At 37.2% G+C, this 23,864-nt stretch overlaps 1 protein-coding gene across 5 annotated transcripts in view; it reads right to left on the bottom strand.

Annotated features, from left to right (window-relative positions):
- CCDC178 (coiled-coil domain containing 178) overlaps nt 1–23,864 on the bottom strand; it is a 181,679-nt gene that overhangs the window by 19,527 nt on the left and 138,288 nt on the right. The gene's annotated exons all lie outside the window — the stretch shown is intronic.

Genomic DNA, 23,864 nt, shown 5'->3' with positions numbered 1-23,864 from the left:
CAAGTATTTGGAACTCATAAACACGGTGTGGTAGGTCTCAGTCTAGAAGAAAAATGTGTTAACGAGATCTGAAAAATCTACCAACACAGGATGTTTTTGAAAATGACTGGGTTTTGGTAAATTCTGCAAACATTGCTGCATACTCCAGACTAGATGCAATTTAGAAAATGGAAATTTAAACCACTTAAATTATTGCTTAGTGGAAATACACGGGTTTGTGTTTCATCAAGTTAATTATTTCAATAAATTGCATAGCTATTGTTAGCATGAGGCCTTCAAGAGGTTGCCAGATTAACACAATGGATTGTACCATTCCTTTGGAAATACTACATTTCATTAAGGTCAATGCCACAGGTCAATAATTGTATCAGTTATAAAAAAGCTTTTACATGATAAGATATGACTGCTCTTTAGGAGCAAGTGCAGTGTACCAGGTGAAAAATACACTTTTTCAAAAGAATGTAGATTATAGTAATATCTAGTGAGCTATTACAGCCTAGAGAGTAATTAATGCACATTTTCAAAATTAATGGTCTGATTTTCAGAGATACTCAGTTTCCACAAGTCCCATTAGATTCTATGGAAGCTGTGAGTACTCTGCATCTTTGTAAATGATGCTGTAAAATATTAAAATAGATCTTTGTACATAATTTTTTTTAGTCCTGCCAGATTATATTAAAAATAACATGAGGCAACATACATGAACTCAATGGGAAAATATAAAAATATAAATCTGAATCACAGCCAAACCCTGAAATCAAATATGAATATGTTTTCCAATTGGAAGAACCTTTTCTAAGTACCAGTGCTCCTTTCCTGGTATTTTAAGAAATTATTTTTTTTCTTGAAATCTATCTTTTTCTGCAGGTCTGCTGTTAATTCAACTATTTTCAAATCTCTTGTTGTATAATACCATTCCAGAGTCTGAAAAAGAATGCAGGTGAGAGAGGCACAAACCAAACAACTTTATGACATTTTCATGAAACATTCTGCTTCAGCCCTAGAAAAATGAAATAAGTAGAGAACTATTGGATTATCAAAATTCACATTTCTGTAAAAAGGTAAAATAATTGCAAGATATGTTGTCGTGATCAGGAAAATCGTGGTTGGGAGAACACATGAAAGAATTTTGTAAGTGAATGGTGAAAGGGATCAGTGGCTATCCAGTTCAACACCTATCCAAATTTTTGTCTTGAGAGAATCAAGACATTAAAAAATTTTGAGTTTTGGCTATTTGAAAATTACTATAATATTTATTGAGAAACTTACAGTTTATAATGGCTGGTGTCCAATACGACCTTCACTAACATTTCTCATTTTGAAGAACTAATAAACACTTAAAAATTATGAGTCCTTGATGGCTGTTGTTACTTTTGTAAGTATTTCTGCATCTAATGCATCTCATATTTTGAATACATCTTATTGTGGCCACCATAATAGAGCGTAAACTCAATATTTGTTAATTTTACAATATTAATTGCAACATAAATAATATTAATGCACACAATCAGAAATACATGTCTGTGAGAAATTAACAGCTTGATAAAATAATGTTACCTGCAAGCTTAGAATAAACAGATGGACCCACTAACCTAGGAGTGGCCATGCAATCTCCCAAGTCGACTGCAGACCTTTAGCTGAGGAAACAATTTAAAACAGAAAAATCCTGAGTAACCTAGCTAAAGAGTACTTCTAGCCCAAAAGCAGCCTTTAGATTTCGTAGGTTTTACCATGTTCTGTCTATCCCTACAGGCACCAATACTTTTCTCTTAGATCCTCTTCTCGGTCATATGATAGACATATAGTTATTTGCTTTTCCTTATCTTTTAAATTTTGATCACACATGGAGACTTATGTATGTTGCATACATGATGTTATTGCTAACTCCTTCATTTTTCATTGCTTTTTTTCACACTTTGAGAAACATGCTGTATTCTCAGCACATCAAGTCAAATGCTGTACAGAGAAGGTATCAGCATCTCCAGTGGTCAAGGTGTAGGACTATGTACAGTAGTCAAATATTGGATGAGATTCATTTTGTTTCTGACACTTACTCTGCTGTAGGAGCAGAACCGAAGGAAAAAGGAAACAAAAAGATAAGCTAGCTCCAGATTTTGGGGATGCAAGAGGAAAGCAAGCACCAGGATTCTTGTTTCTGTCATTCTTGCACCTGCAATGGCTGCAGCAGACACAGGTCTGCTGTTAGTCCCCACGAAACAACCTTCCGTTAAAGGGATTGTAGGGGTTTCTGCAAGCGTCAAAACAAAGTTAATCATGCAAGGAGGAGCAATTGCTTTCAAAGAGGTGGGTTTGGAGGGTTTTTTGGGTGGGTTTTTTCCTTTTTTTTTTCTGGGAGGGGACAATTTTTGCAGCAAGTTGCTTCTCCCAGTCTTCATCCAACAAACGACATGATGAGCCGATGGCTTTGCTGGAGAGGCACCTTTGTGAGCTCCTGGGGAGAATGAAGGACTCTGTTGAGAAGTTGCCCTGGCCATGCTGTTACTTTGGGGCTTCACTGTTACTACCCTTTACTTGTGCTGTGGCTCCCCTCTGTGCTTCACAGCAGAGGGGAGCATATGGGTCTATATTTGTTTAATTCCTTATTTATATATGGTACTAATATCATCAATAATATCAGTGTAAATTTGGGAAAAGGAAGTGTGAACTAGCTGCCGTTGCTATCTTACTAGAGAGGAAGCTTATGATTCGGGGCACCTTATTCTGTTCTCACCTTTAAGTTTCTTCTTATGATAAATCAAGATACTTCATTAAATACATGCCTGATTTGCAGGAATATGATTGAAATTAAGCTAATATTTTAATCTGTAATTTCTTTTGAGGGATCAAACTGGGATAAAAATCATATAATACTATTTGAAGCTGAGGTCTATACAAGCCTAATTCATTATTCCAGTGGTATTGTTTCTAGGCCCTCATTAATTAATGCTATGACAATATTTGGATTCTCTATACAGTAAAAAAAGAAAAAAAGGGTAAAATGAAAGAAAATGCTACACAGAGAGAAGGAACTGTATCTTATTTAGACCAGAACACTTTTAACTTTTGTTGCCTGGCAGTTCACAGGAACCCAAAATTTTCACATTCTTGTCTTTCATGACACAGTCTAGCTGCATAGGGCTAGACCAGTGCAGATTACAGACATATTTGACAACGGACCCCAAACTGGGAGTATTTACTTAATTAAACATCATATGACATGTGGCCCCATTAAGAATACAAAGTGAGTAGCATGTGGAACTCAGCCACGATGCTTTAACTCAGTCAGTAACATACTACTTGGACTGCTTTAATTACCAGTTCTGGCCAGTGACTAGGTGCTAGCATTATATTGGGTTATGATTACAAACCTAATTCTCCTCTCTGCTGTTGCTAATTAGTGACATTCAGCTGCTCTGAATATAACTAGGTTTACACCTGAGAATGCAAAGAGAGAATCAGACCCTCTATGAATAAAATTTCATTTTATCTTCCAAAATTATAATTATTCCTAAGAAAAATGTATTCTGCATTTAGAATGCATACTTGCTTCTAAGGTGTCTGATCCAGTAAAACTGCAAGATTCTGGATCACACAAAAGGTAGTAGATACTATTATAGGCAGAACTAGTACGCTGCCTGTCTCAAAAGAAGATTCTTTAAATTTTGCCAAACTTTAAACATTTGATCTAAAAATGTGCATGGCAGGTGTTTGCCTCAGGCTGAATTTGTTTGGATAGCCCAAGCAGTTTGCTTTTTTGTGAGGTATTCTGGGCAAAATACATTATTCTGCTCCCATTATGAAATGACACTGATGTTTCCTTTACTAGATGCGCAAAGGGGACTCACATTTCAAAGGGGACAGCATTATTGTATGTGATATGACTTCTTCATAAAAATCATCTGATGAAAACTGTAAGTCTTTGGAAAACTATTTACTGCAGATAGTCACCAGTAAATTTCCCCTTTTTTATTAACCAAAATTTTTAAGAATGTTGCCCTCTGTAAGCATTCTTGAGCCTCTCACTGATCCTACATTTGACCAGACTGTTCATGTATCAGCCTTGCTGAGCAAGTAAGAATGCTTATCTCTATATAACTCTACCCTGTACATAAACCATCTTCACAAAGCAATTTGTCATACTGTAGATCAGGAATACAGCACTGAAACTTGATTTTTCTCTATAATGTCTGTTATTTTGGTCCAGGATGAGATTCATCACTGACAACAATGTGCCTATCTGCATACTAGTATAAACATCCATCTGTTGGTGCTCAGCAAACCCAGAGAAAAAAAATCTTTGTGAAAATTGGAAGGTATAATTGGATCACACCATGAAGTCTGTGTTAAGGATGCCAATTTGGGACTAAGAAATCCAACTGTTAATCAGAACTAGTGCAATCCTAACCATCATGGTCTAATCCAGGCTTTACATAGCTATGCTAGTATACAGTAACATCAAACAAGGAGAACCAACCATAGACTATAAAAATGGAATATTAATTGCCAGTGCAACACTATTTTACCAGAAAAAAACCCTGATTTTATGAGTTTTCCTTCAAGTACCACCTGAAATTTCCTTTTCCTTTCCTGAAGTTTCCTTCAGAAACAGCCTGAAAAGTAGGAAGCAAACTCAGACACACAGCTCAAGGAATGGAAATTTATCATTACAGAGACTTAGACACATAGCTACTCTGAATAAAGGTTGATTCCAGACTGAAAACAATCTAAGGAAATACAAATTGAGACATTTAAAAGAACTAAGCAGCTGAAGATGTTGTTGCAGATACAGTAGGTAGTTACAGCTCCTTACCAAATGACTAAACCCATTTGTGAATATTAAAAAGAAGAAGAGATGGACTAAGCAGCAGCAAGAATGGAAAAATATATGTAGCTGAGGCAGATGAGAGAAACAGATGGGCAGAGCATTTCCAAGAAGTCTCACTAGACTCAGCCCACCATCAATACCATATTTTGATGAAGTATTATGAACCTAAACCATTTAAATTAACAATATCCAATTGAGATGTCAGCAATATACACACAGCAATCCAGAAGCTAAAAAATGTCAAGGCAGACAGCAATGATCATATCACAGAGAAATGGAGCACTAGATCCCACCATTTAAGCAAAACTCATAGAATCATCCAGAGAAAAAAAGATCTCTACCCTCCCTCCTGCAGGAGAAATAATTTGCAATGCAATATCATACAAGATGAAGTTGAGCAGAAGTCTTAGTTTCTGGATTTCTGAATAGACTGAATTCAGCTCAGGTGAACATAAATAAGCTAGAGATAGTCATAATAAGGACCATCATAAAATAATACGTCATCAATTCTCAAAAACATTTGGAAAGCTTATGTACACCTGCAATCATATACTGAACATGAATCAGGTTCACGTCGTGAAGAAGGCAGAGAATGATGGAAGACAAAGTCCACTGTGAGATCAAGGGTCCTGAATGTAACCCTGCAGAAATGTATTATATTCATATCTGCCACACTGTACCGTTGGCACGTTAACCACATCATTTAAACTCAGCTTGTCAGTGATAACTGGGAATTTTGTGCTCTCTCTTTTTGGGGGGGCATCTGATACAAGTCTTTAATTTCTAGAGCTGATTAGCAATGACAGATTCAACTGAAGACAGTGGGGAGATGTGAAATCATAGTGTGCCTTGAAGAAGGGTATATTTCTGACATTTCTATACCCAGGGCTAGGTTCACAAAAGGCTTTGGGCATCTGATTGCTCCCTTAGGCAGCTAAACCCATAGTTATTCTATGGCGTTGACAGTACAGGAAACTAAGATTATTTCACTGAATTCTTTAATGAAACATGACTCTGGTTTACATTCAGGGAATATAAGTCCTTCAACACCACTGTTGACTGACACTGATATAACTGGTACCTGACCTTCTGGATTCAACATAATATTTCTCTGTAATTCTGCAGTAGACCCTCTTGAGACTTCAGTTTATTACAAAATGTAGCAAACCAAAATGAAACTAACAGAAGTAGTATTAACTACTAGTCACTGCTATCAGTAGTAACCTATTATGATTTTCAGACCTAAGCAAATTGCCATTACATGTTGAACAGAGACTAATATGTCACTTCTAAATCTACACTTTCTCTATTTTCAAATGATGCTAATCTTATATCAGAGGACCCAATGTGTGTGTCATATTAATTCAACAGTGCGCTGTGAATGCTAAATTCTATGTAAATGACATAAGCCTTATCAGTTCCATTCATTGTTACAACTCAAACAACACCAATTACAACAACTGTACAGATTTTGGCTCTGTAAGAATGGCAGATTTATTAGTAAAATCCAGTTAATATTTATCTTTTTATACTATTCAACTACCAAGTTGCACCTGTATAATATACAAAGCTCCTAGGTAATGAGATATTTCTTTATTGTCAAATCTGCTCCACAGACTGCTGGTAAAGATTGCATAGCTCATTTAAATAAAGCTCTTTTGTCAACAGACTGGATATACTTTAAAAATGAGTAAAAGCCTCATGAAAAAACCCAATCTCAGCTGATGTGCAAGTACACATGAAAAGATGCACTTGTTTTTTGACCTTATTCCAGTTGTGAATGCTTTAGTAAGCAGATTAGCAACGTTAAATTTAAAAAAAGGAAAACTATTTCAAGATCCACTGAAAAACAAGCTAAGAAAAGCCTGAAAAATCAGAGTACAATCTCCGACTAAAAATATTGGTGAATGCAGACAAAACCATTGGTTAACAGAGGAAGGAAAAATCTAAAGAACAGTATTATGATTTTTAACTGCTGTCAGGAAAAAAATAAGGAAAAGAGACAATAGCGTAAGAACAGGGTATCTTTCTGCTTACTGTGTCTACTCACTGTAGGAGCTTTTAATACCAATCTTAAAATGAAATGTGTGCCTTCTATATTAGGTTCCTGAAAACGTAGCCTAGAGTTTGATAATGAGTAGATATAGAATACATGTGATGTTATTCTTTCCTCAAAGGGTTTTATACTTGCCAATTTCTACTGCTATACAAGGGAAATATATCTGTACTTATCCAGATGGCTCTTGCTATATCACTTAGTAACACTGATAATCAAATACTGCTATTTCATCTCCAGGAGCCTGAAGCAACGAATGGAAACATCTTGAAAAGGTGCAGATAATTCCACTTACTCCCAACCAAAGGTTTATATTTTTAATTTTATTTTTTTTTTTTTTTTTTTTTTTGGTCTCCAAAGTCTCATCTGCAGAAGCCTACAACTTTTCCCAACTTTTATTTGGTATTTGCACGCGACCATTAGAGGAACATGTCAGAGAGCACAAGCTGCCGTGTCAAAACCCTGCAAGTAAACAAGATTGCTCCAAAGAAATTCCTGACCTTGCCATTAATGTCTTCTGTTAAAGCAGCCATAATCTCTAATCATTCCTTTTACAGACTTACTGCTTACTCTGAAAACAAGAAATTGCACAGTAAAATACCATATCTCATCCTCTGTCCCCTCCTAAAGGATTTCTGGAGTATAATTGTTAACACATTTTTCAAAAAGTAAGCTAACACTCTTTTGACATTTAGTGTTGTGGAGAATTTTTTTCATGAGCTTGTAATCTTAAAAATAAAACTAATAAACTAACATTAATATAAGTATGTTGCACTACTTGCCCAAACAATTTAATAGTGAAGTCTAAGATAAGCTCCATCTTTGTGAAGGATGAATTCATGCCTTCTTTGCTACCTTTAAAACACACTAAGATTAATTACCAAAAAGTACTTCAGTTGTAGACCTAGCAGAATACAGAGACAGCACCCTGCCTGTCTCGACTAAGGAACAGCAAATATGATGATAAACATTTATATTAAGCAGTTGCTTTTGACACACATATATAAAGTATCTCCTGATTATTGCAAAAAGTAAAATGAAGTTCAAAGGAAGAAATTTTTTTTTTTCTAGATGATATATACATTTATCAGTAATTCCCTATAGCTTCATGAGAACTCAACAATCATAAATCAAGCCCATCTTGCTCTCTGGCCAGAAACCAGCCTGTTGTGACCAGACAGCACTGTCATTTCCTTTCTGTTTTGAGGCACTTGGCTATGATCTCACCAGAGCTGTTAGTCACCAGCCTATTTCTAGGCTTTGTGCAGCGTGACCATGTGCTGGAATAGCCCAGGTCATACAACGGGCACCTCCACAGTCACACATGCTCCTAGATACTTTGCTGAATCCCCACCAGCACCCCCTTAGCCATGACAGAAACTTGACGTTCAGTTAACCATTTGAGGAATGGCATGGCCTTCAGCTGGGCAAAGCTAGGCTTTGCACAGGAATTTCCCACATAGGTTTGCACAATACACTGCCCGGACAGTGAAAGCAGCCCAGAGGCTGGATATTCTGCAGGGCCAAATTGAGCACGGAGAGGTAAGTGTGCTTCCTGGAAGGCAATGAATCAATCAGAAGAACAGCTGGCCAATTAAGATGTGCATAACTTCTTGCCAGATGTTACCTCTGTGCTGATGGCTGACTGCATCTTAGAGATGCACATTGTTTCTCAACCCCTGGGGCTACTTTCATATCGTTAAATAAACAGAGCTAGGAACCATTCTCTGCTGTAAGGCTAAGTGGCACAGGCTGGCTTTGTCCACACTATGCAGTCCACTACCACTTCTCAGTCTTGTGCGATAGCCTCACTGCCCTAAGACACAATTAGTATTTTAGGAGGAGGAGGGTGAACGGATGAATGACTGAATTAATGTGAAGGCTGTGTTTCAGCCTATGAAGACAAAACAGAGAGTAGGCGTTGCATACCCTTGGGTATGGCAAAGCCTCTTGGGATAGTGGTGGAATACTGTATTGTGCTGAGGGAACTAAAGCTGGTGCTGTTCCATCCACGTTCCCTGCTTGAAGCAGGCCCTGGTGCATGTTATTCCTCGACTTGTGTTACATCTTCTCTTGGAAAGTGCTAGCCAACACAAGCCAAAACAGGACATGGTACCGTAAATATACAGTATGGAGGACTATGGAGCAGGTCAAGCTAGGTCCCTAACCCTTTTTTTTTTTTTTTTTGTGGACTAGATGTCACCGTCACAGCCAACAGTATCCTGAGCTTCCTGTTGAAAGTGTCTTGGAAAAAGCCAGATGCACACATGCTCTTCATAAACAATGAGTATTGAATTAATGAATTACAAGAATTCATGGGCAGGACTGGTTTAGGAAGGGAACATGAAGGTTGGAGGGGGTCCAACTTTAACAAATAGGGGAAGATAAGCAAAATATATGTGGCTAGAGGGCATTACAGTAGGTCAGATTAGGAGCTATACTGTGAAGGGGAAAAGAGATATCTTGAGACTAATAAACTGAAGTCTTTAAGTCACCAGCTAACTTGAATTTGACATCCTTAGTCTAACCAAATATCGTTTTCTTCTTATCTAGCACCAGAGATTAGATTTCAGAAATCTTAGGAAAATTCTGCAACTTAGTCACCCCCTTCCTGACTTTGACTCTAGCTCTGATTTACATCTTTAGTCCAGACAGCTGTTTTCCTTCTTGCTTGACTCAGAGGTCAACATAAGGTGCCAGAATGCCCTTTCTTGCTTACTAAACATAAGCATCTTTTGAGGTTTACAAAGAGTCAGATTCCCATAACCACCCCATCTACGCATCAGCTTCTCAGTACAGTCACTTATCCTGTATGACTCTTGGTAGCATTCTCACTGAGACCTCTAAAGAGTTACTTAATTCTCTGATCTAAGAACATAGCACTCAAACAGGAAGTCTTTGTTAGGATTTGACTGTATTTTCCCACCACCATTATCTGCCTGTCTTCAGTCAGGATGTATATTGTATTGCAAAAATGAATATTACAGGGAAGGCAGAAATTAAAATTATGTTCACAGAATGGAGTTTACAATTAGTTAGATACTTAGCTTCAGTCTGTCATAATATGTATTTTATTAACTATCCATTAAGATAATTGGAATAAAATATTCCAGGTCTTGCCAGAACCCTTTGTATTCAGACGGTCTTATGGATTCAGCCACATTTCTGTAGGAAGCACAATATGAGCCGAAGGAGAAGACTAAATGAAGTCACACAGTCAGTAATTAAATCACTCAGTAAGTACTGTAAGTCATTCATACAAAAGACTAAAATTATAACAAATACCACAGGTGCTATGTAGACTCAGATAATGTGATTTAGGACCTAATGTAAAGGAGAAGTTTTTATGATACTCCAAAAGCACTGATTCATTGTACTTCCTTCTTCCAGTTATCAGAAGAAAGATGAAGAAAGGTGAAGAAGAAAATTAAGAACAAGAAGAACAAGAAATTGGAAAACATGTGTCTAAGTCAGGAATGAGAATTCTCTACCTTGACAGTGCAGCTCTATTTCAATCTGAAATATTTCCACTTCAATATTTCATAAAGAAACAAAAATATGGAAAGAATACTGTTGGAAAAACTCCCAAAAACATTATTTGTAGTAACTCTTTAAAGTGTATGAATGAACAAACAAAAGGTTTCTTAACTTCTGTTGTTCTATCCGCTCTTCCATACTCCACAGTATCTTCCCTCCTTCAAATGTAGAGAGCTGAGTCAGTAAGCAGATAGTCTGCTATTGTGTTTACAGTACGAATTTCAAAGTGTAGTCTGTCTCTCTTCTAGTACGTGCATGGACTTTGAATAGGACAGAATATTCTAAGTATATAAATTGTGTATGCAAACAAACGGAAAGTGTTTTTCTTCAACAAAATTGCCACAGGATAGATTCAAATGGATGTGGGCCACAAAGAATTTTGAGTGGTATGACACACTAAATGGCTAATAACAATGTATTATGCTGCTAATAAGCACTGAGTCAACTACAACAGCGTAGGTTTGAACAGCGCTGTTTTTATAGCCAAGGAGAGGCTAATTTGTACACTCCTGGATTTCATTATTTTGTCTTTATTTAATCATTTCATTGCTCAAAATGTTCTTTAACAATTCTTCGTGCTTTTACTTCTAAACTTTTACTTAAGCTAAATTCAGTTGTTTCCATGTGTGCATCCTCACTTTTCCTCCTCAATAGCATCCAGAGATTGGCAGTCATCAATTAGATTGTAATGCTATTGTAGGTTATTTATTACATGTCATAATGATAAAGTAACACTTTATGTAGCAATAAGTTAAGGTCTCTGGTATAGTCCCTGAGAAAAACTTCAATCACACGATCATATTCTGCTTATCACTTAAAAAATGTAATGCAAAAGCTAAATAACTTTTCATTTCCTGGTACATTAGGAAGTTTCCAGCCACTTCATCCATTTCTAAAGGAAAAAAAAAAAATTATACTACTTGTGGGCATTCCTGTTTCCTGGAAGTAGCAATTGTAAGATTCACCTACTCATTTTTCACCTGCAGGCTGTGAGTGCTACTTGGCACTCCTCTGGTCCCCTCATCTGGAGAACCCATAGAAACACAACACATATTCCTCTCTGTTTGCACGCAGCAGTTCCCAGCACAATGAAATTCAGGGCCCTCAGATGGTTTGAGGGGGGTGAGTCTTGTCCTGTTGCTGAATGGGGAAATAGCCAGGATGTGCACCCACAAATCAGAACTGGGTGCACCACTGTTCCAGAGCACGGATGAAGGCTGAAACAATCACAGCTGTATCTTGTATTTCACACTCTGCTTTCAGGAAAGGGGAAGAGCCAAATAGTGAAGTGAATAGTGAAGACAGTCAAAGATGATGACCATATTTTCAATTTATGAGAAAAGTAAAAACCCCAAAGCAACAATGCTAGTGAAATTAACAGCTTTTAAAGTCAAATTTCATCAGCAACTGCAATGGCGCCTAGGATTTGTCATTTTTACCTTGCAGCAAGGAAACTGGAAGTCCTAGGAGGCCAGGCTCTAGCCCAGACAGATCCATGCCTCATCCCTCAGCACCACAACAGGGAGCCTATTAACACTGACAAGGCTGACTGCCCTGAAATTGCAAACTTTTAAAACACTGACATTTTTGGCCCCAACAGCACAAGGCCTCAGGATCTGTGCCCCAGATTTTGGGGAACACCTCGAGACCTCCAGGTGCCAAGTGCCTGGCCCTGCTGTAAGCCACCAGAGTCCCTGCCGCAGAACTGGGACCACGGTCGCTATTACGGGGGGGCCACACTGGTGCAGTCAGGCTACCTAGACCTCAGGGAGTGTGCCTGGAGGAACCGCGCTGGAGTCACAGACCCTCGCCTAACTAGGGGAATTCATCGTCTCTTTCCAACTCCGAGCAGGGTTGCACTGAAACCTTAGTTTCTATCAATGAGAAGTTAATTGAATCCAAGACGTTAAATAGTCACCTAATTTTTTATTTCATTAATGTTGCTGGCAGATTTTCACTTATTGGTTACTATCACTTAGTTAGGTGTGTTTCTTAAACAAAATCATCTTAAATATGATTTGATCCAAAAGGGTTTATAAGGTTTTATACCAATTACAGACCTTATTGTACAGGTATTATATATAAAAGGCAAATATGTTAAACAGAAAGCATTAAAATAAAAAGATTCAACAAAAAATGTTGAACACTGCTTCCAAAGATGTATGTGTTTAATGGACTCTACCTTAAAGTTGGTGTCTATGTTCACTTTTCTTCTTAGCAAGGATGATGACTGTATAGTCATCTTTTCCTAACTCATGAAAAATTCTCAAGAACTGATGAAAATTCAAGCGTGTATGAAAACAAGGAAGTCATTACTAGCAAATACACTTCAGATGATTGATTTTCACTATGTTTGTCAAGAAAGTTGGGATTTTTAATCCTTCTTTGAAATGCAGTCTGTATAAACCCTTTCAAATATGGCAGTTTTCCTAGATAAGAGCTGACGGCAGTAATAGACAGGACAGAAAACACATCTTTCGTTAAACTATATTAATGAGGAGGTACTTAAACCATTAATGACCTGAGTCAGTGACTTTGGTAACCGTGAGTTAGTTGGCAGGTTCCACCTATCTTGATTTCCAAGATTCTTAACAGTCACAATTGCACAAATAGATTCAGTATTATGTTCCTGATTACCAGATAAAGATGCGAAAAGGAATCTTGTTAATGCCTTTATAAGCAGACACAATTACCTTAAAAGGATAATAAAAAGGAAAGAGAAATATTCAGAAATTAGGAAATGTCAGACTTACAGTTTCTTTTGCAATGTTAATTTAAGACCCTATGTATTATGACACAGTCTTATTTATATACTTCATAGTCTTTTTCCTATCTTTTTCAAAGCAATGGGTTGACTCATATTATGAACAGATCAACATGTGCAGTGGAAGGGAATATTTCTGAGGGAGACTTTTTCTGCAGAGTATAACAATATTCCATGTGAGACAGAGCTAAAAGAAGCTGAAACACTACCCCAAAGATTTTCATAGATGATGTTGAGAGTGAATGACAGCTGAGATTTAGGAATCTTGAATTCCTTCCAGTCTTTGAAAGCAGAGTGGCCTTTATAGATGGAGTTTGTTCCATTTCTCCATAGACTAACTCAGACTTACTGGAAAACTCCGGTATCACCCTGGACCACTTCCTTTTTTTTTTTTTTCCAAATCACCATTTGCCTGTCCTTAGCCCGTCTCTTTTTCCTGCCACTGCTATTCTCAACCCCACAAATATTCTATCTAATTTTAGAAAGTCTTAATCTCACATTCCTTATATTACCTAAAAGACAGTAAAAACTATGTCTTAAGTAGCATGAAACTGTGAATTAATAGCGGACTGAGGGGAGTTTTATCCATACTACAAGCATGTGTCAACGTTGCAAAATAAAGGAGGACTATGGAGCAAACTTTACCAGTAGACATCTGATCATTAACACTGTTAGTTCAACCTCTGGTTTTATTTCAGATTAACCCATCTCTTTTGCAAAGCCTGGATGTGATTCACTCCAGGGACTGCTCCCAGAAAGCTTTATATCCCCGGACACCCTACATGTCATTGTGCCACATCTCATGGCATATTATACATACTTTCACTTTAATACTATTTTTTAAAAAAACCTACTCTAGTGGATTCACATGATTTCAAGTAAATGAAACTGAAATGCAGTAGTACGTAGTATTAACCACCAAGTAAGGCTGCAAGGTCCCTGCTGAGGTGCAGAGGACAGAAATCCAGGGCCAAGTGCTGTGTAGTGTGGACAAACAAGTGGTGCTGACAAAGTCAGCCTTGGAGCTGTGGAAACCAAGAAGAAACATTATTTGGGCTTGACCCCAAAGGAGCTCTCCTTGGCCTCCTTTTATTTTTTTAGCCTTTTTTAATGTATCAGACATGCCTGGAAAGCAATGCTGTCAGCCTCTGTTGCAATGATAATGCTGAAAAATGGAAAGTATAAATGTCAGAAGCTGAATTTTCTATTTTTGGTGATCTTTTTCTCCCCGCTTCTGTGCGTGTTTTTCTTCTACTTTTCAGGACACAGGTTCGGCTTCTAACAGCAGAAGTAACAATAGTTATAGTTCACCTTAATAAGTTTTCCCTTTCTACAAAGAGGAAAAGAAAGCAAAAACCTGCACGTTCCACATGCTCCTTGCTTTCTTTTGGAAGAAAATTTGGGTGCACAAACAAGAAGGGAAACATTGTGCTTCAAAAGCTTCCCAGTTTGGCAGACTAGGAGAGCAGGACTGCAGGGCACACAGCAGGTACACCTACCTGTCACTGCAGACACAGTTACTGTATCCTAGATAACAAAAATAGTAAGTCTGTTTCAAATTAAAGACTAGGTTCACTAGCACACCAACTGTTTTTCACTCCTCTAATGCAAAATAAGTGCTTATTTGGATGTGTTACACTATTCCAGAATTTGGAAAGGCGGTAAAGAGTATATAAATAAATTTAGCTTTATGAGTTGAATTTATTTAAAAAAAAAAATCCAACATGTAAAACCATACTGAGATTACTTGTCTTTAACATATCTTTAAGTATTTCATTCAAAAGTGGCAAAGGCCCCTTAAGCCTGACACCTTCTGAGGTCAATCATATGCGCTGTATTACTATTTTTTTCTATTACCTGAAACATGCATAAAATAAATACACCACAATTCCAAAGCAAGAAGAAAAATACATCTTCAGTGCCAAAACTACCTCAGTATAAATTCAAAGTTCTTATCTTGAACGGAGGCTAGACAACAGAAGATAACATTTGTCTGCAATGTCAGCTTTTATGCTATAGATAGCGGAGAAGTGTGGAAATTTTAAATATATACTGAAAACCCACATAAGTACAAAGCTTTGAACTTGGTCAATAGTCTAGGAAAGCCAGCTTTTGGCAACTACACAATAGCTAAAAGGTTGATAACTAAAAAGCCACCTGTCATTGGACATAGCAAGATTTATAATACAGAGATTGCTGAAAAACAGCCACTAGGAATGTAGAAAAATTAGTTTATTGTATCATATAATCTGATAAATATTTATTGTATAGTTTAAGATCTTAATAGGACTTAAAGACTCTCCTAATTCAGATTCCCCAACAGACCATGCATGTTTGTTACCAGTGGTTTTTCACTGCAGAACATATCTCTTTAGGTAAAACAATACAAAAACCCCAATACCTTTTCTCCCCAAAACTGAAAGGGGACAGCTTCACAGGCATTAAAATACCTAAAATAAGTAAAAAGGTGGTGGGATTGTACACTGATTTTAATTTTGGATAAATATAAGGTTGTAAATACAATAACTGTTTTAGTGAACATCTGTTTATAGTACTATTACATCTACTAATCTGATTATAATACTGTATGTAGGAAACGAAACAATTGCATTTGCATGCCTACAGCTCAAGTCTGTTTTATTTCCCGTGGATCATCTATGTATCTAGACAGGTGTGTTGGCTTCAGGCTATTTTTGCTGCGAAACATCTGAAATAACAACTGTGAACCGGTTCGGCAGGTGAGAATTTTCCTGACAGAGTATTTACATTTGATTTGAAAAGTCATCTGCAGCTTAAAGGAAGAGTATATTACTTAATGAACAAGTATGGCCATTGTTTTTAGAGTTGGTTTCCTTACTGGGACTCATATTTATAACTCTGCCTTTCAGAAAGACTGAGTTTTCCCAGTAAATATCAGGCTGCTATTATCTAGGTGTTTAAATATAAAGATTTAGGTACCTAGCATGAAACACTGGAGTTTGAAAGCTTTGCCCACATCTAAATTAAATAGTATTGTGCCACAAACTGGTAAGAACAGGAACTGCAAGATCTCAAAAGCAAAACTGCACCCACGCTGCCTGTCCATCCTGAGGCTTCACTTACTCAAAGAGGTTAACTTGAGAAGTCCTCTTACACCTATTGAGAAGTTACGGCTTGATGGACAACGTGAAGTTCCTATGTGCACAATATTTAACTTCAATTCAGTATAACTTTCTCATCTGTCAGATTTTTAGCTATTCCTTTTCATAGCTTCAGAAAAAAAAAGAACCCCACAACAAAACACGTTTTTCTAATGGGCTGCTGATCAGAAGTGTTATTCTGATGGTGAAATCCCAAAGGGAAACATGTTTCAAATACGAAGTATTCCCTCCAGAGCCCCTGGCAGTCACAGAAAGAACTTCTTGATGTATAAAGACGGTGTCACCATTGTCAGAGAATACTACAGCAGGAAATGAACCACAAATAAAAGCAATGTCTTTCTTCCTAGGAATCAAAACAGTTGTTTTTTTCACCTACAATAATTTTTGAGAATAATATCCTAATGAAACCTCGTACACATAATGAGAAAAAAAAAACAACCCACTTGTGTCTAGGTTTTTAAATGTGCGTATACTTCGGCAATTACTCAAGCTCATAATTTATAGAAGGTAAGCTTGTATACAACATATAGAGAAAGTCTGCATCAAGAAATCAAAATATAATTTTCTAGAAGGTGAAATAATGTACAGTTCACAGCCAACTTCACTTTTCCAACAAATGGAGCCATAAATGCAATTTCCTGTCCTTTGCTCTGAAGAATTAATTTTAAGGTATTCATATTTTTCTTCTAGTACATCTTAAGTCTCAATTAAACCACAAAAAGCTACAATAAAGTAACATTAAGAACCAACTTAAACCCATCATAGCAAGGAAATTCAGACTTAGGCTAAAATTTTTGTCTCACTCTTCATCTTTAAATCACTCTGTTGTGGTTAGGAATTGTACGGCTTGGAGAAGTGTGTGATTTTTCATACTGCACAGTACATATGTTCCAGAACTTAGGTTAAAGGAAAGTCAGAATTTTTAGCCTTAACTCTGAATTTCTTTACCTTTGAAGGCTTAACTCAAGCATCTATAATTACTTGAACATGAGCTTTTTACATTTAAATCTTTTCACTCCGGAATAGAAAGTGGAATTCCAAAAGCTCCTATTTTACTGTGTACTTCAATAGCACTTTCTAAATTTAAAAGATTGAGCACCGCTTACTACATGAAACTGAATATATGCATTTTTAAATGGCACTTAGACATGAGTGGCTTAAATGTGGTAAAAAAGGCTTACACATGCCCAATATAAGTTACAAATTTAAACATTCGGGCATGAAAATCCTTTCCCTAAGTTGTTTTCAAGCTTCATCCTTTTTTCCGCAATAACTAAAGCAAAGCCACAGTAGCTGCAGCCATTTGCATCTAAGGAAGAGATGTTTTGCTTTGGTGATATAGTTAATGAGTCTAAAAATATTCAGTATAATAATTCTGTCAAAGCCCCCACAGTCTCCTCAATGAGCAGAAGCCTGCAGGATTCCAATGGGGAGCCAAGTAATGAGCTCTCAGCATTCGCTCCCACACCGTCCAGACGAAATATACTCGGGCCTCGACGGTTCCACATCATTAGCAACATGAAACAAAGACACATGCTTGACTTTAATAAGCGACTAAAGTTGCTGGCTTATTAGGCTGTCACTGCACATAAACTCTATTTCAGTGTGACAAAACAGTTCCTTGCAAACAACAACGAAAAAAAAATAGGAAAAAAGGAGGGGAGCACTTTTACAAACAGAGGTTGGTATAATTTAATGTAGTAAGTGATTGAACGGAGTTGAACGAAGGCACACAGGAAGTGATGGGTTTCTGACACCGACTCTCACGGGCATGCTGCAGACTGCAGTTTCACTGCTGGAGACGACGGTTACGGTGGGCTGCAGTGATCGGACTATGGGCATATGTGACTGAGTTTTAGTTGATATTCCTGCAAGACAGGAAGTGAAGAAGCTTATTTCCCACTGGGAAAAGATCCAGGCATGATTAACTTGGGCATGACCAAATAGGTCAATGATATGACAATGAGTGTCTAGCACAATAATTAAGTGGGAAAATGTGTGTGATTTGTTTCTTCTTGTTCTTCACATACCAATAATGCATCAGCAAGGATTCATTTAATCTCTTTCATTATATAAAAATTGATAGCAACACTGTACGATAGCCAACATTTGAATATTATCCTTTAAATTATATTTATAACTGCAACAAAATAGTTGCATCGATGAACACTCTTCAGTGTTTAAACTTCAACGTTTGAATTTTAGAGCTACTGAGAAGCTTTTTAAATGTTCATTTCTGCTAAAAGTATACATACATAGACAGGAAAAAATATTATAATACTTACATTTTAAAAAGGGTAGCTTTTGATTTTAAAAACTTAGCATTAGAGATGCGCAGGAAAGAATCCCTCTGTGCCACAAGCTTATTCCCAATTTCAAACATTCTCCTGTTTCATACAAGGGTGACATATGTGAAGAACTAGTGAGTGAGGTTAACACTTGTGCCAGAAGGGTTCACTTGTGCCAGAATTCAACCCTCAGGTGGCTATGGCACTCATCTGAAGGTTGAAGATCAAAGCTCAGGTTCTCTGTTCTGCATTAATTCAGAGCAGGCACGGATATTTTCATGCACTACAAAGTCACCAGTATAGCTTCAACAGAAGAGAATGATAAAAATCTAACCATACACATTCAATAGTGTGGCCTTAGAAAATCCATGGTAGATTATTTGAGGCAGATGCTGAAGTCCCTGGTCCAAACTGGGTTTAAGCAACCCAAGATGAGTAGAAATACTGTCCTAGGCTCTAAGAGCATGCTCATGTTAGAGCTTCTAAATAAAGTCCTATGAAGAACTCAGTTCTGAAAACCTGCCATTTTTTCAAGGAAGAAGATTGCTTAACCAGCTACACTCAGCTTGTTTAAATATTTGTTTCATTCAGAGTACTTTGTGGAAATGTAATTTGCTTTCTGAGCTCATTCTCAGACTCTTTTGGTAACGGTAACATGCTTTCAGGAGGCAGACATCTTAAACAATATTATTGACGTGTATACATAGAATAGTGGGCGTGTTTAGGAGAATAATATATTGATTAAAAGGTAACAAAGATCTATATTTGGGGGGAGTTCTGCAACTGTGTGATTTGGTTTTGGGTTTTTTTTTGTTCGGAAAATGTTGAAGAAGTGGGGGATTTGTAGGCATTAGAATAAGTCCTTTATACTTCCAACGGAATGACACCATTTAAAAAGATCTCTGAAGTAGAAGACAGAACCTCACTGTTGGTTCAACAGGTTGATCCAACAGAATTTCCTGGGGGGGCAGGGGATGGAAGGATGGGGCGGGGGGAAGGTTATCTTTTGACTATATGAATTTTAAAACAAAAGCAGTGGTTAATCACAGCTTTTATAAATGAGGAACTGCAAAGATGCAAAGCCCAGAAAAAGAACAGACGCAATGAGTTGCTCTCTTATCAGTACTGATCAAAAGAGATAATACAGAAATAACAATGACAGGGTACATTATAGCGAGAGGTATAATCACTTGCTAATTTTGGACGTAATCTTAGGATACTTCAACAGCCCGTAGTATGAGCAGAAAACAACCTTCACCGCAAAGCTCAGGCAGAAAGTCTGGAACATAGCCAGGCCCAACTGTGTACTTACCAATACGCGCGGCACCGCAAGAGTTGACATGGCAATGGGAACATAATCCTGAAATGCTGCAGTGTGTGTGGCAAGGAGGACATACATCAAGCTCTCCATCATGATATACCACAATTACAACTGGCTACCTTTCCCCAAAAGGCTGGGAAAGACATCCAATTCACCTACGGCTTTCTGAGACATGGAAGAAGGAGGACTGCAGTGTTTATGTGAATCCAGAAAAGCTCTTGGTTCTGCAAGTAGCTAGCACTTGCTAACCACTTCACAAGGAACATAAGACTTCACAGTCAGACACAATGAACACAGCAGATACAACAGATAAAAATAAAGCTAATACATTTTGGAGAAATTTCAAAACATTGAATGCAACATTATCTGTGGAAGAAAATGTCAGTATGGAATCTTGCATCTATGTAGTTATTCAGCTCTTATCTAGATCCAGCTAGTATTACTAAACACCAAGATACTGTTGGAGGTATTTTCACAAGTTGAGTAAAGCACAAAGCTGACCTAGGCAGGCTAGGTAGGTTCATATGATTCTCTTAATAATCTCAGACATTTTTTCTAAATGATATAATTCATTTTGTACACTTGAAAAGTTCCTATAATTTATATTAAATGATAAATAAATACATGAAAGAAAAATAAACCCCCAAAAATTTTCCTTCAGCAATAATACACTCACAATCCATAACTAACAGGAAGACAAACAATCCATATTTGGCACAAAATACTGAAACGCTATTTATACCGTGGTTCCCAGTTGATTTAAACCTTCATTAGAAAATATACAACTGTTAGTGCAGAAAAATAGAAATATCTCATGTAATAAGAGTAAATTATATATGAATGAGAGCCAGACACCCTTTGACACACTGCTGATAAAACCCCTGGCTTCAGGCATACTACTGAATTAGAAACTCTGTTGGGGTAGCACCCCATACAGAATAATGTGAGAATAAAATCATACTATAATAAATTTATCTTAGTGACAATTTTATGCACCATTCACTACTGTTAATTTAATAAAATACCCTTGCAGGGCAGCTGCCCCAGATCGCGTGTTCCAATCTGGACTTCACTGAACTGATTGTCAGTCAGTATTCAGTGGCCGACAGTACTTTTAATGATCATGGGCAACACTTTAGAAAATTACAGCATTCTAGCTATAATTCTGAACTAGAACTGTCTTTTCATTCAATTCTGGAAGGAAATTATGGCTGCAGGAATCTGAGTTTCACACAGAGGTTCAGAGTAGCTAAAGATCTTTCAAGTACCATAGAGATTCTCTAAATGGCTTGTTTGCTATACTTTGAATACCTTGCATCTAAATAGAAGAAAATGGATGAGGAAGGAAAGGGGAACATATTATCTACAGTGATTTAGTATCTTTAATTAACTCCCCTTCATGCTCCTATGTGCACTTATGTAGCTGTGTCAGAAGTGAGGCAGACGAAATTTTGCAAGGAGATACAGGCTTATGTCTTTCTTTGTGGTCTCTGTTGTTCTTCACAACACCTCCATTCTGGGAAGAAAATACATTCACAAAAAATTGACCAAGGAAACCAAAGATAATCCCCCATAAAAGAAAAAAATGCAATTTGAAATATCTGGTGGGTATAGCATCTTCCCAATGGTAGAAAGTAATGATGTCAAACCTCTTGATGAATATCAAAATGTTAACATGAAAGCAAGCTGGTTATCTGCATTCTGCCTGTGTGTGTCTCAGGTCTGCTCTCTGATACAAAGGCTAGCATTGCCGCCTGCCTTCCCAGTACATTTGAGTAAACTGTACATACATACTGGCATTGGGGAGTACGCGCACCGTAAGTGCTTCAGAGAACTTCAACAGCTATGGCTGCCTTGGTTACTTTGACATTTCTGACCGTATACAAAACCTACTATTACTAAACCAGCGGGGAGGCAGGCAGACTATATTTAAAGAGTTAAACAAGCATACATATAGAAATTCAGATTGCTCAGGGAAGCTGTTAAAGTAGACCAAGCTCTGTGAATGAGTAATTGTTTTCAAAAATGCATGTATCAATAGCATCACCATAGTACAATCTGATGCAAAATGATGCTCAGTTAACTATTCATGATAAAACAGCTCTACCTTTAATTCTTTCCCCAAAGTCTAACTAAAATCTAAGAAACTTCCAGAAATGTTCATTCTTGCCCAAATAAAATAAACATAGTCACTGATCATTCAACAGCATAATTTTTTGACTTGAGAACAACATCAGCAGATTGATGATTTAATGTAAAAAATCCAAAAGCATATGTAAAACTCAAGTTGTCAGAGGGCTTTGACACATGAAAAGGTTACCATGCATCAGCTGCTCTGTCGTTTAGTCGCTGTGCATTCTTTTACTCTGTAATGAGTGCTCAATGCAAGATAATTTAAGGCAGGCACAGAAATACCATGGTGTAGCTTAAAAGCCAATATAGATCTATCAATAACATCACAAGATATGGTATTTATGCCTCTAGTTAAATGGTTTGCATATCTGCATAAATTGTCTCCATCTATCCATATTGCAGGTGCATCCACACCTGACTGGGAAATCACATATCCCTCCCTCATAGTAGGATAATTTACCATACTGCTGGTACATGCTGCTATTTGCAGAACTGTGCACACAGACAGTTACCATTCTGCAGCTGATGGACAATAACTTGTTGGTGTGTCAAAAATCAGGACTACTTTATTCTCGAGGAAACGTGTGTATGGTAGTCTGCCACTAAACCTGGCAATTTTGTACTGATCCGAGTGAGGCAAAGAGGAAACGTTTTCTGAAAACGTTGTTCTGGAGTTGAAACAGAAAGCAGTGGCTTAAGTTTCTACAATATTTTGTTATTTATATTGTTCACCATAAAATCAACACTCATTTATTATTAAAAGCAGCAAAAACATGTATTTGGTAGTTATTAAAGATAGATGGAAGAACATTTAAAATTTCAGTTTTCCATCAAAGGAGCAGACTTAGAAGATTTCATTGTATTATAGGATTTTCTTCTACAGGAAACTATTTCCAAAAGCCATTTCTGCTTTCTCATTAAATTTTGATAATTACTGAAAGTTTCATTGTCTCTACTGTTTCTTAAATTAATTATGAGTTAGTACAGTGAATGAAAACATTGTCATGAACATACCACATTTAATATGATAACATTCTAAATAGAATGTTGTGATATATTGTCTCTATCAAATTATTTTTTCATATGATGAAGAAGAAAAATGTCAGAATTTCAAAGTCAATGGCTTTAAAAATTTTCTTTCACAGGAAATTTAGAGATTTTTGCTTTTCAATATAATGTCAAGTATTTTCAAAAATATTGTGATTTTGTGCTTCTAACTGACTTTAGCAGATGATAATTTAGACTTTCATGGCATGATAATATATACTTTCCTGGACAAACAGTGCACCAGACAGAACTACCAGCTACAACAAACTCAGCCATACAGGCTGGTACAAGAAGCTGGAATTTTCGCTCCCAGCCAAGGGCCTCAATAAAAAGACAGACCACCGATGGACCTGGAGTCCAGAATAAAAGCTTAAGGACATTACGACTACTGTGGCAGTTTGAAATCTTGTTTCATTGGGGTTAGAGAATGAAAAAAAGTACTGCTCTCCACTGTAAGAGAAGGAAAGCACCGATTCCAAACCAAGGAGGGGAGATTTCTTTGCCTTGCCAGCCCAGCCGTATATAACTGGAATGACCAGACTGCATCTCCTGAATGACATGGAGCTATCAAGCAGCTCCAATACATCTCTCCTGACAGAACTATGCCTCATGACCAGGGCTATGCTGAGCTGGAAATCGCAGACTAACGCAAATGGCCAACTGTGAGAAGAGGTGAGCTGGCAAGGGCTGCAAAGGTCAATATTGCTCGGTTGTTTTGGACCCCATCAGATCACCTTGACCTGAGCTATTCTG

Source organism: Balearica regulorum, chromosome 2 (assembly GCF_011004875.1).
Source record: "Balearica regulorum gibbericeps isolate bBalReg1 chromosome 2, bBalReg1.pri, whole genome shotgun sequence".
NCBI lineage: Eukaryota > Metazoa > Chordata > Aves > Gruiformes > Gruidae > Balearica > Balearica regulorum.
This window is presented reverse-complemented; position numbering and strand designations above follow the sequence as displayed.